The sequence below is a fragment of the Ranitomeya imitator genome, chromosome 9, assembly GCF_032444005.1.
Source record: "Ranitomeya imitator isolate aRanImi1 chromosome 9, aRanImi1.pri, whole genome shotgun sequence".
In the NCBI taxonomy this organism is placed as follows: Eukaryota; Metazoa; Chordata; class Amphibia; order Anura; family Dendrobatidae; genus Ranitomeya; species Ranitomeya imitator.
In genome coordinates, this window is record NC_091290.1 from 48543456 (window position 1) to 48555922 (window position 12467).

The 12467-nt window shown below is 43.2% G+C and overlaps 1 protein-coding gene across 1 annotated transcript in view; it reads right to left on the bottom strand.

Annotated features, from left to right (window-relative positions):
- The window catches only part of LOC138648607 (mucin-2-like), a 195918-nt gene that overhangs the window by 10423 nt on the left and 173028 nt on the right, over positions 1-12467 (bottom strand). The window lies entirely within an intron of this gene.

Genomic DNA, 12467 nt, shown 5'->3' on the forward strand with positions numbered 1-12467 from the left:
CAAACCGCTTGTGCTGTAGCGATTTCCACTGTCCAACACCACCTTTTGTTTGCAGGGACAGTGGAAGCTACATTTTTTTTTCCCTCAGCGCTGTAGCTCATTGGGCTGCCCTAGAAGGCTCCCTGATAGCTGCATTGCTGTGTGTACGCCGCTGTGCAAACCAACTGCTTTTTTCAAAGCACAAATCCTGTTGTTCCTTCCTTTCTGCACAGCTATCTTGTTTGTTTGTCCACACTTTTTATTTCATTTGTGCATCAGTCCACTCCTTATTGCTGCCTGCCATACCTGGCTGAGATTACTGCAGGGAGATAGTAATTGTAGGACAGTCCCTGTTTTTTTTTTTTTTTGTGGGAGATTAAGATTGGCATTTCTGCTAGAGTGCCATCCCTGTGTGTGCCATCTCTCTCACATAGTGGGCCATAGAAAGCCTTTTCATTTTTCTGTTTTTTTTTTGTGGGGTTTATAAATTCTCCCTGATAAAAAAAATACAGTGGGAGATTAATATTGGCCTTTGGGCTTCTGTGCCAGTCCTGAGTGTGCCATCTCTCTCTCAAATAGTGGGCCATAGAAAGCCTATTAATTTTTTTTTATTGGGTTTCTAAAAAATTTAAAAAAATCAGTGGGAGATTAATATTGCCCTTTCTGCTTGTGTGCCACTCCTGACTCCTGGGTGTGCCATCTCTCTCTCTCAACTAGTAGGCCATAGAAAGCCTATTTTTTTTTATATAGTGTTTCTAAATTATCCCTGAAAAAATCAAAAAGAAATCAGTGGGAGATTAATATTGCCCTTTCTGCTTGTGTGCCACTCCTGACTCCTGGGTGTGCCATCTCTCTCTTTCAAATAGTGGGCACTGGGTCATAGAAAGCCTTTTTTTTATTGTGTTTCTAAATTCTCCCTGAAAAAATCAAAAAGAAATCAGTGGGAGATTAATATTGCCTTTTCTGCTTGTGTGCCACTCCTGACTCCTGGGTGTGCCATCTCTCTCTTTCAAATAGTGGGCACTGGGCCATAGAAAGCCTATTTTTTTTTTATTGTGTTTCTAAATTCTCCCTGAAAAAATCAAAAAGAAATCAGTGGGAGATTAATATTGCCCTTTCTGCTTGTGTGCCAGTCTTGACTCCTGGGTGTGCCATCTCTCTCTCTCAAATAGTGGGCCATAGAAAGCCTATTTTTTTTTTATTTGGTTTCTAAATTCTCCCTGAAAAAATAAAAAAAAATCAGTGGGAGATTAATATTGGCCTTTCTGCTTGTGTGCCACTCCTGACTCCTGGGTGTGCCATCTCTCTCTCTCAAATAGTGGGCCATAGAAAGCCTATTTTTTTTTATTGTGTTTCTAAATTCTCCCTGAAAAAATAAAAAAAAAATCAGTGGGAGATTAATATTGCCCTTTCTGCTTGTGTGCCAGTCTTGACTCCTGGGTGTGCCATCTCTCTCTCTCAAATAGTGGGCACTGGGCCATAGAAAGGCTAGTTTTTTTTTTATTTGGTTTCTAAATTCTCCCTGAAAAAATCATTTTATTTTATTTGGTTTCTGAATTCTTCATGAAAAAATCATTTTATTTTATTTTGTTTCTAAAGTCTCCCTGAAAAAAAAAATCAGTGGGAGATTAATATTGCCCTTTCTGCTTGTGTGCCAGTCTTGACTCCTGGGTGTGCCATCTCTCTCTCTCAAATAGTGGGCACTGGGCCATAGAAAGCCTATTTTTTTTTATTGTGTTTCTAAATTCTCCCTGAAAAAATCAAAAAGAAATCAGTGGGAGATTAATATTGCCCTTTCTGCTTGTGTGCCAGTCTTGACTCCTGGGTGTGCCATCTCTCTCTCAAATAGTGGGCACTGGGCCATAGAAAGGCTTTTTTTTTATTGTGTTTCTAAATTCTCCCTGAAAAAATCAAAAAGAAATCAGTGGGAGATTAATATTGCCTTTTCTGCTTGTGTGCCACTCCTGACTCCTGGGTGTGCCATCTCTCTCTTTAAAATAGTGGGCACTGGGCCATAGAAAGCCTATTTTTTTTTTATTGTGTTTCTAAATTCTCCCTGAAAAAATCAAAAAGAAATCAGTGGGAGATTAATATTGCCCTTTCTGCTTGTGTGCCAGTCTTGACTCCTGGGTGTGCCATCTCTCTCTCTCAAATAGTGGGCCATAGAAAGCCTATTTTTTTTTTATTTGGTTTCTAAATTCTCCCTGAAAAAATAAAAAAAAATCAGTGGGAGATTAATATTGGCCTTTCTGCTTGTGTGCCACTCCTGACTCCTGGGTGTGCCATCTCTCTCTCTCAAATAGTGGGCCATAGAAAGCCTATTTTTTTTTATTGTGTTTCTAAATTCTCCCTGAAAAAATAAAAAAAAAATCAGTGTGAGATTAATATTGCCCTTTCTGCTTGTGTGCCAGTCTTGACTCCTGGGTGTGCCATCTCTCTCTCTCAAATAGTGGGCACTGGGCCATAGAAAGGCTAGTTTTTTTTTTATTTGGTTTCTAAATTCTCCCTGAAAAAATCATTTTATTTTATTTGGTTTCTAAATTCTTCCTGAAAAAATCATTTTATTTTATTTTGTTTCTAAAGTCTCCCTGAAAAAAAAAATCAGTGGGAGATTAATATTGCCCTTTCTGCTTGTGTGCCAGTCTTGACTCCTGGGTGTGCCATCTCTCTCTCTTAAATAGTGGGCACTGGGCCATAGAAAGCCTATTTTTTTTTTATTGTGTTTCTAAATTCTCCCTGAAAAAATCAAAAAGAAATCAGTGGGAGATTAATATTGCCCTTTCTGCTTGTGTGCCAGTCTTGACTCCTGGGTGTGCCATCTCTCTCTCAAATAGTGGGCACTGGGCCATAGAAAGGCTTTTTTTTTATTTGGTTTCTAAATTCTCCCTGAAAAAATCATTTTATTTTATTTGGTTTCTAAATTCTTCCTGAAAAAATCATTTCATTTTATTTTGTTTCTAAAGTCTCCCTGAGAAAAAAAATCAGTGGGAGATTAATATTGCCCTTTCTGCTTGTGTGCCAGTCTTGACTCCTGGGTGTGCCATCTCTCTCTCTCAAATAGTGGGCCATAGAAAGCCTATTTTTTTTTTATTTGGTTTCTAAATTCTCCCTGAAAAAATAAAAAAAAATCAGTGGGAGATTAATATTGGCCTTTCTGCTTGTGTGCCACTCCTGACTCCTGGGTGTGCCATCTCTCTCTCTCAAATAGTGGGCCATAGAAAGCCTATTTTTTTTTATTGTGTTTCTAAATTCTCCCTGAAAAAATAAAAAAAAAATCAGTGGGAGATTAATATTGCCCTTTCTGCTTGTGTGCCAGTCTTGACTCCTGGGTGTGCCATCTCTCTCTCTCAAATAGTGGGCACTGGGCCATAGAAAGGCTAGTTGTTTTTTTATTTGGTTTCTAAATTCTCCCTGAAAAAATCATTTTATTTTATTTGGTTTCTAAATTCTTCCTGAAAAAATCATTTTATTTTATTTTGTTTCTAAAGTCTCCCTGAAAAAAAAAATCAGTGGGAGATTAATATTGCCCTTTCTGCTTGTGTGCCAGTCTTGACTCCTGGGTGTGCCATCTCTCTCTCTCAAATAGTGGGCACTGGGCCATAGAAAGCCTATTTTTTTTGTATTGTGTTTCTAAATTCTCCCTGAAAAAATCAAAAAGAAATCAGTGGGAGATTAATATTGCCCTTTCTGCTTGTGTGCCAGTCTTGACTCCTGGGTGTGCCATCTCTCTCTCAAATAGTGGGCACTGGGCCATAGAAAGGCTTTTTTTTTATTTGGTTTCTAAATTCTCCCTGAAAAAATCATTTTATTTTATTTGGTTTCTAAATTCTTCCTGAAAAAATCATTTCATTTTATTTTGTTTCTAAAGTCTCCCTGAAAAAAAAAATCAGTGGGAGATTAATATTGCCCTTTCTGCTTGTGTGCCAGTCTTGACTCCTGGGTGTGCCATCTCTCTCTCTCAAATAGTGGGCCATAGAAAGCCTATTTTTTTTTTAATTGTGTTTCTAAATTCTCCCTGAAAAAATAAAAAAGAAATCAGTGGGAGATTAATATTGCCCTTTCTGCTTGTGTGCCAGTCTTGACTCCTGGGTGTGCCATCCCTCTCTCAAATAGTGGGCACTGGGCCATAGAAAGGCTTTTTTTTTATTTGGTTTCTAAATTCTCCCTGAAAAAATCATTTTATTTTATTTGGTTTCTAAATTCTTCCTGAAAAAATCATTTCATTTTATTTTGTTTCTAAAGTCTCCCTGAAAAAAAAAAATCAGTGGGAGGTTAATATTGCCCTTTCTGCTTGTGTGCCAGTCTTGACTCCTGGGTGTGCCATCTCTCTCTCTCAAATAGTGGGCCATAAAAAGCCTATTTTTTTTTATTGTGTTTCTAAATTCTCCCTGAAAAAATCCAAAAGAAATCAGTGGGAGATTAATATTGCCCTTTCTGCTTGTGTGCCACTCCTGACTCCTGGGTGTGCCATCTCTCTCTTTCAAATAGTGGGCACTGGGCCATAGAAAGGCTATTTTTTTTATTGTGTTTCTAAATTCTCCCTGAAAAAAGAAAAAAAAATCAGTGGGAGATTAATATTGCCCTTTCTGCTTGTGTGCCAGTCTTGACTCCTGGGTGTGCCATCTCTCTCTCTTAAATAGTGGGCACTGGGCCATAGAAAGGCTATTTTTTTTTATTTGGTTTCTAAATTCTCCCTGAAAAAAACATTTTATTTTATTTGGTTTCTAAATTCTTCCTGAAAAAATCATTTTATTTTATTTTGTTTCTAAAGTCTCCCTGAAAAAAAAAAAATCAGTGGGAGATTAATATTGCCCTTTCTGCTTGTGTGCCAGTCTTGACTCCTGGGTGTGCCATCTCTCTCTCTCAAATAGTGGGCCATAGAAAGCCTATTTTTTTTTATTTGGTTTCTAAATTCTCCCTGAACAAATAAAAAAAAAAAGTGGGAGATCAATATTGACATTTCTGCTTGAGTGACAGTCCTGCGTGTGTGGCATCTCTCTCATTTGGTGCCACCGAAAACAGAGTGTGTAACATTGTGCCTGATTTTCCTTGCGGTCTCACCCACCTGTAAAGGGATATCTGTTGTGTTTGCTAATGACAGGTGTTATGAAGGCAATCCAGAAACACAGTGTGCTTAGCGATCAGAGCGCACACAGTGATCTGACAAATACCCAAAAATACAAGAACGAGCTCTGAGACGTGGAAACTCTGTAGACTGCACACCTGATCCTATCCTAAACACAACTAAAAGCGGCTGTGGATTGCGCCTAACAACTACCTAGGCAACTCGGCACAGCCTAAGAAACTAGCTAACCTGAAGATAGAAAAATAGGCCTGACTTGCCCCAGAGAAATTCCCCAAAGGAAAAGGCAGCCCCCCACATATAATGACTGTGAGTAAGATGAAAAGACAAAATGTAGGGATGAAATAGATTCAGCAAAGTGGGGCCCGATATTATAGGACAGAGCGAGGACAGTAAAGCGAACTTTGCAGTCTACAAAAAACCCTAAAGCAAAACCACGCAAAGGGGGCAAAAAAATAACCCACCGTGCCGAACTAACGGCACGGCGGTACACCCTTTGCGTCTCAGAGCTTCCAGCAAAACAAAAGACAAGCTGGACAGAAAAAAAGCAACAAAAAAGCAAAAAGCACTTAGCTATACAGAGCAGCAGGTCACAGGAACAATCAGGAGAAGCTCAGATCCAACGCTGAAACATTGACAAGGAGCAAGGATAGCAGCATCAGGCGGAGTTAAGTAATGAAGCAGTTAACGAGCTCACCAGAACACCTGAGGGAGGAAGCTCAGAAGCTGCAGTACCACTTGTGACCACAGGAGTGAATTCAGCCACAGAATTCACAACAGTACCCCCCCCTTGAGGAGGGGTCACCGAACCCTCACCAGAGCCCCCAGGCCGACCAGGATGAGCCGCAAGAAAGGCACGAACAAGATCGGAAGCATGAACATCAGAGGCAAAAACCCAGGAATTATCTTCCTGAGCATAACCCTTCCATTTAACCAGATACTGGAGTTTCCATCTAGAAACACGAGAATCCAAAATCTTCTCCACAATATACTCCAATTCCCCCTCCACCAAAACCGGGGCAGGAGGCTCAACAGATGGAACCATAGGTGCCACGTATCTCCGCAACAACGACCTATGGAATACATTATGTATGGAAAAGGAGTCTGGGAGGGTCAAACGAAAAGACACAGGATTGAGAACCTCAGAAATCCTATACGGACCAATAAAACGAGGTTTAAATTTAGGAGAGGAAACCTTCATAGGAATATGACGAGAAGATAACCAAACCAGATCCCCAACACGAAGTCGGGGACCCACACGGCGTCTGCGATTAGCGAAAAGTTGAGCTTTCTCCTGGGACAAGATCAAATTGTCCACTACCTGAGTCCAGATCTGCTGCAACCTATCCACCACAGAATCCACACCAGGACAGTCCGAAGACTCAACCTGTCCTGAAGAGAAACGAGGATGGAACCCAGAATTGCAAAAAAATGGAGAAACCAAGGTAGCCGAGCTGGCCCGATTATTAAGGGCGAACTCAGCCAACGGCAAAAAGGACACCCAATCATCCTGGTCTGCAGAAACAAAACATCTCAGATATGTTTCCAAGGTCTGATTGGTTCGTTCGGTCTGGCCATTAGTCTGAGGATGGAAAGCCGAGGAAAAGGATAGGTCAATGCCCATCCTACCACAAAAGGCTCGCCAAAACCTTGAAACAAACTGGGAACCTCTGTCAGAAACAATATTCTCAGGAATGCCATGCAACCGAACCACATGCTGAAAGAACAAAGGTACCAAATCAGAGGAGGAAGGCAATTTAGCCAAGGGCACCAGATGGACCATTTTTGAAAAGCGATCACAGACCACCCAAATGACTGACATCTTTTGAGAAACGGGAAGGTCAGAAATGAAATCCATCGAAATATGTGTCCAAGGCCTCTTTGGGACCGGCAAGGGCAAAAGCAACCCACTGGCACGAGAACAGCAGGGCTTAGCCCTAGCACAAATCCCACAGGACTGCACAAAAGTACGTACATCCCGTGACAGAGATGGCCACCAGAAGGATCTAGCCACTAACTCTCTGGTACCAAAGATTCCAGGATGACCAGCCAACACCGAACAATGAAGTTCAGAGATAAGTTTATTAGTCCACCTATCAGGGACGAACAGTTTCTCTGCTGGACAACGATCAGGTTTATTCGCCTGAAATTTTTGCAGCACCCGCCGCAAATCAGGGGAGATGGCAGACACAATGACTCCTTCCTTGAGGATACCCGCTGGCTCAGATAAACCCGGAGAGTCGGGCACAAAACTCCTAGACAGAGCATCCGCCTTCACATTTTTAGAGCCCGGAAGGTACGAAATCACAAAGTCGAAGCGGGCAAAAAATAACGACCAACGGGCCTGTCTAGGATTCAAGCGCTTGGCAGACTCGAGATAAGTCAAGTTCTTATGATCAGTCAATACCACCACGCGATGCTTAGCTCCTTCAAGCCAATGACGCCACTCCTCGAATGCCCACTTCATGGCCAGCAACTCTCGATTGCCCACATCATAATTACGCTCAGCGGGCGAAAACTTCCTGGAAAAGAAAGCACATGGTTTCATCACTGAGCAATCAGAACCTCTCTGTGACAAAACCGCCCCTGCTCCAATCTCAGAAGCATCAACCTCGACCTGGAACGGAAGAGAAACATCTGGCTGACACAACACAGGGGCAGAACAAAAACGACGCTTCAACTCCTGAAAAGCTTCCTCAGCAGCAGAAGACCAATTAACCAAATCAGCACCCTTCTTGGTCAAATCGGTCAATGGTTTGGCAATGCTAGAAAAATTACAGATGAAGCGACGATAAAAATTAGCAAAGCCCAGGAACTTTTGCAGACTTTTCAGAGATGTCGGCTGAATCCAATCCTGGATGGCTTGGACCTTAACTGGATCCATCTCGATAGTAGAAGGGGTAAAGATGAACCCCAAAAATGAAACTTTCTGCACACCGAAGAGACACTTTGATCCCTTCACAAACAAAGAGTTAGCACGCAGGACCTGAAAAACCATTCTGACCTGCTTCACATGAGACTCCCAATCATCTGAGAAGATCAAAATGTCATCCAAGTAAACAATCAGGAATTTATCCAGATACTCACGGAAGATGTCATGCATAAAAGACTGAAACACAGATGGAGCATTGGCAAGTCCGAACGGCATCACTAGATACTCAAAATGACCCTCGGGCGTATTGAATGCAGTTTTCCATTCATCTCCTTGCCTGATTCCCACCAGATTATACGCACCACGAAGATCTATCTTAGTGAACCAACTAGCCCCCTTAATCCGAGCAAACAAGTCAGATAACAATGGCAAGGGATACTGAAATTTAACAGTGATCTTATTAAGAAGGCGGTAATCAATACACGGTCTCAGCGAACCATCCTTCTTGGCTACAAAGAAGAACCCTGCTCCCAGTGGTGATGATGATGGGCGAATATGTCCCTTCTCCAGGGATTCCTTCACATAACTGCGCATAGCGGCGTGTTCGGGCACGGATAAATTAAATAATCGACCTTTAGGGAATTTACTACCAGGAATCAAATTGATAGCACAATCACAATCCCTATGCGGAGGTAGCGCATCGGACTTGGGCTCTTCAAATACATCCTGATAATCAGACAAGAACTCTGGGACCTCAGAAGGGGTGGATGATGAAATCGACAAAAATGGAACATCACCATGTACCCCCTGACAACCCCAGCTGGACACCGACATGGAATTCCAATCCAATACTGGATTATGGGTTTGTAGCCATGGCAACCCCAACACGACCACATCATGCAGATTATGCAACACCAGAAAGCGAATAACTTCCTGATGTGCAGGAGCCATGCACATGGTCAGCTGGGCCCAGTATTGAGGTTTATTCTTGGCCAAAGGTGTAGCATCAATTCCTCTCAATGGAATAGGACACCGCAAAGGCTCCAAGAAAAACCCACAACGTTTAGCATAATCCAAATCCATCAGATTCAGGGCAGCGCCCGAATCCACAAACGCCATGACAGAAAACGCCGACAAAGAGCATATCAAGGTAATGGACAGAAGGAATTTGGACTGTACAGTACCAATGACGGCAGACCTAGCGGACCGCTTAGTGCGCTTAGGACAATCAGAAATAGCATGAGTGGAATCACCACAGTAGAAACACAGACCATTCAGACGTCTGCATTCCTGCCGTTCAACTCTAGTCATAGTCCTATCGCACTGCATAGGCTCAGGTTTAACCTCAGGCAGTACCGCCAAATGGTGCACAGATTTACGCTCGCGCAAGCGTCGACCGATCTGAATGGCCAAAGACAAAGACTCATTCAAACCAGCAGGCATAGGAAATCCCACCATGACATCCTTAAGAGCCTCAGAGAGACCCTTTCTGAACAAAGCTGCCAGCGCAGATTCATTCCACTGAGTGAGTACTGACCATTTCCTAAATTTCTGACAATATACTTCTATATCATCCTGACCCTGGCACAAAGCCAGCAAATTTTTCTCAGCCTGATCCACTGCACTGAATTAGGCTCATCGTACAGCAATCCGAGCGCCAGGAAAAACGCATCGACACTACTCAATGCAGGGTCTCCTGGCGCAAGAGAAAATGCCCAGTCTTGAGGGTCGCCGCGCAAAAAAGAAATAATAATCAAAACCTGTTGAATAGGATTACCAGAAGAATGAGGTTTCAAGGCCAGAAATAGCTTACAATTATTTTTGAAACTTAGAAACTTAGTTCTATCTCCAAAAAACAAATCAGGAATAGGAATTCTTGGTTCTAACATAGATTTCTGATCAATAGTATCTTGAATTTTTTGTACATTTATAACGAGATTATCCATTGAAGAGCACAGACCCTGAATATCCATGTCCACACCTGTGTCCAGAATCACCCAAATGTCTAGGGGAAAAAAAAAAAAAAAGTGAACACAGAGCAGAAAAAAAAAAAAAAAATGATGTCAGAACTTTTTCTTTCCCTCTATTGAGAATCATTAGTTTGGCTCCTTGTACTGTTGTGTTTGCTAATGACAGGTGTTATGAAGGCAATCCAGAAACACAGTGTGCTTAGCGATCAGAGCGCACACAGTGATCTGACAAATACCCAAAAATACAAGAACGAGCTCTGAGACGTGGAAACTCTGTAGACTGCACACCTGATCCTATCCTAAACACAACTAAAAGCGGCTGTGGATTGCGCCTAACAACTACCTAGGCAACTCGGCACAGCCTAAGAAACTAGCTAACCTGAAGATAGAAAAATAGGCCTGACTTGCCCCAGAGAAATTCCCCAAAGGAAAAGGCAGCCCCCCACATATAATGACTGTGAGTAAGATGAAAAGACAAAACGTAGGGATGAAATAGATTCAGCAAAGTGGGGCCCGATATTCTAGGACAGAGCGAGGACAGTAAAGCGAACTTTGCAGTCTACAAAAAACCCTAAAGCAAAACCACGCAAAGGGGGCAAAAAAATAACCCACCGTGCCGAACTAACGGCACGGCGGTACACCCTTTGCGTCTCAGAGCTTCCAGCAAAACAAAAGACAAGCTGGACAGAAAAAAAGCAACAAAAAAGCAAAAAGCACTTAGCTATACAGAGCAGCAGGTCACAGGAACAATCAGGAGAAGCTCAGATCCAACGCTGAAACATTGACAAGGAGCAAGGATAGCAGCATCAGGCGGAGTTAAGTAATGAAGCAGTTAACGAGCTCACCAGAACACCTGAGGGAGGAAGCTCAGAAGCTGCAGTACCACTTGTGACCACAGGAGTGAATTCAGCCACAGAATTCACAACAGATATCTAAATCATACTGAAGTTATAGCTCATCGTGTAAGTTGTTTGACAACAACAAATACCATTACTTTGGTTACGTTTTTAAAACAATGAGGAAGTCTGGTGGAAGAGGTCGTGGCCGTGGGCGTTCAGTGTCAGCTGGTAATGATGGTAGTGGTAGTGGAGCATCAGGTGGTCGTGGGAAAAAAAATATTGCACCTAAGCCTGGAGCTGTGGAGCCAGGTTCGTCGTCTGGCTACAGAAGGCCTCAAACGCTCCCTTTTCTGGGAGTAGGAAAACCGCTTTTAAAGCCAGAACAGCAAGAGCAAGTTTTGGCTTACCTTGCTGACTCAGCCTCTAGCTCATTTGCCTCCTCTTTTGAAACTGGTAAATGTAAAAGCAGCGCATCGTTAGTGGATGTTCACGGTCAGGGACAAGTCGCTTCCTTGTCCTCTTCAGCAAAAACAACAACAGAGAAGGATGCAGCAGGCGACACAACGGGTTACTCCATGGAGCTCTTTACACATACCGTCCCTGGCTTAGAAAGTGAAGCAGTTAACAGGCCATGCCCATTACAAGTTGAATCTGACATGGAGTGCACTGATGCACAGCCACAGCCAGACTACTATGCTGGTCCTTTGACTCAGACCACAACATTGCCCTCGCAGGGTACTGATCCAGAATCAGACCCTGATGAGACTATGTTGCCCCGTCACGAATGCTCTACCACCGACTTACACGGTGACACAGACGAAGTTGCGCACGAGCTAGAAGAGGAGGTTATAGATAACCCAGTTGTTGACCCTGATTGGCAGCCATTGGGGGAACAGGGTGCAGGTGGCAGTAGTTCTGAAGCGGAGGAGGAGGGGCCGCAGCAGGCATCAACATCGCAACAGGTTCCATCTGCCGGGCCCGTAGATGGGACAAAACATGTGGCAAAGCCAAAAACTGTTGGAGGACAGCGTGTCCATTCGGTTAAAGCTCAGTCTGCAATGCCTGAAAAGGGATCCGAGGCTCGAAAGAGTGCAGTCTGGCATTTTTTTAAACAACATCCAATTGATCCACACAAAGTCATCTGTCAAAAATGTTCAACTACTTTAAGCAGAGGTCAGAATCTGAAAAGTCTGAATACAAGTTGCATGCATAGACATTTAACCACCATGCATTTGCAAGCCTGGACTAACTACCAAACGTCCCTTAAGGTTGTAGCACCCTCGGCCAATGAAGCTACTCACCAATGCTACATCCCTGCCGTCACTGTAAGGCCACCATTTTCCGCACCACCTGCAGTATCTGTGCAGGTTTCTTTGCCAGGCCAAAGCAGTCAGGGTCAGGGAATCACCAGTTTCGTAGTAGGAAACACTGCATCTAGGGCACAGGCGGAAACAATACCGTCTCCAACCGTCTCTCAGTCTGCCATGTCCACCGGCACACCCGCTAGTTCCACGATCTCCAGCTCTCCAGTCCAGCTTACCCTACATGAGACTCTGGTTAGAAAAAGGAAGTACTTATCCTCGCATCCGCGTACACAGGGTTTGAACGCCCACATAGCTAGACTAATCTCGTTAGAGATGATGCCCTACCGGTTAGTTGAAAGTGAAGCTTTCAAAGCCCTGATGGACTATGCAGTACCACGCTACGAGCTACCCAGTCGACAC